The sequence below is a fragment of the Colobus angolensis genome, unplaced genomic scaffold (assembly GCF_000951035.1).
Source record: "Colobus angolensis palliatus isolate OR3802 unplaced genomic scaffold, Cang.pa_1.0 Scaffold202, whole genome shotgun sequence".
Lineage (NCBI taxonomy): Eukaryota > Metazoa > Chordata > Mammalia > Primates > Cercopithecidae > Colobus > Colobus angolensis.
Window position 1 is genome coordinate 3753914 of NW_012115178.1, and position 1384 is coordinate 3755297.

The 1384-nt window shown below is 43.4% G+C and overlaps 1 pseudogene; it reads right to left on the reverse strand.

Annotated features, from left to right (window-relative positions):
• Positions 1-307: 307 nt before the first annotated feature.
• LOC105511684 lies at positions 308-882 on the reverse strand (annotated as a pseudogene).
• Between the last annotated feature and the right edge of the window lie 502 nt (positions 883-1384).

Below are 1384 nucleotides of genomic sequence, written 5' to 3' on the forward strand. Positions count from 1 at the left end.
GAAGGAGGATTGCTTGAGTCCAGGAGTTTGAGACAAGCCTGGGCAACATAGCAAAACCCTGTCTCTACAAAAAATACCAAAAAATTAGCCAGGCATGTTGGTGCATGCCTGTGGTCCCAGCTACTTGGGAGGTTGAGATGGAAGGATTGCTTGAGCCCAGGAGGTTGAGGCTGCAGTGAGCTGTGATTGTTCCACTGCACTCCAGCCTGTGTGACAGGGCAAGACTGTCTAAAAAAAAAAAAAAATCACAAATAGGTTTTAGGATTCATCTGGCATCTTGTTTCAGAAGCTGGACAACTCTTAGATCTTATTCATCAGCCTGCTGAACTGTTCCTTTTTTGGAGACATAGATGCCATCCAAAAAATTTCTGATGTCTTTGATTTTAACTGTTGTGTCTTGCTGAATCAAAGCAACTGAATTTGAAATAAGCTCAATGTCATTTCCTTCAAGGATTAATTCATCGTTCTGGGCTTGAGATACTGAAAAAACATTTATCCTCATACGAACCCTGTGGATGTATTTTTTACCCAAGAAATTGTGGGTTTCAACAAGAGACCTGTTCTCCCAGAATATGATGTTGATGAGGAAGTGAGCTTTACAGAGACTTCATCTTGTAATGGAAGCCCACAGTAGCACCCTTGATCATGTTCTGTACATGACTACAAATAGTGTGCATGGCAGCCAGTTCCTTTCTCTTTCCCCACCAGTTGTCAGCTTGGAGCCTCCTCCTTTTCTTTCCAAGGAGACTGAGTTATACATTGGTGTGATTGAAGTCCCTCTGCAGGGTTCTTCTGGGGCCCTTCAAAGTAACTGTGTTTCTTCAGAGTGATATCAACATTTTCTGGAATGTTGACAGTCTGATTGCTGAGAATGGTCTTCATTCTGACAGTACATGCCACAAAGAGAGAATGTCTCGTCATCACATTCTTGTAGCCCCTAAGGGAGCTGTATATTCAAGAACAATTATTTCAGCTTAAGAATATGGGACAATTATCTATTGAGGTGAACAGATAATGCTAATGAAACTACATTTGTAAAAGTGAGGCCAGGCATGGTGGCTCACACCTGTAATCCCAGCACTTTGAGAGGCTTAGGTGGGTGGATCACTTGAGGCCAGAAGTTCAAGACCAGCTGGCCAACATGGTGAAACCCCATCTCTACTAAAAATACAAAAGTTAGCTGTGTGTGACAGCACGTGCCTGTAATCCCAGCTACACAGGAGGCTGAAGCAGGAGAATTGCTTGAACCTGGGGGGGCAGAGGCTGTCGTGAGCTGCAATTGCGCCACTGCACTCCAGCCTGGGTGACAAAGCAAGACTCAGTCTCAAAAAAAAGGTGAAATTTAGCTTCTGTCTGTTGTTACATCACACAAAAATCTTAGAGA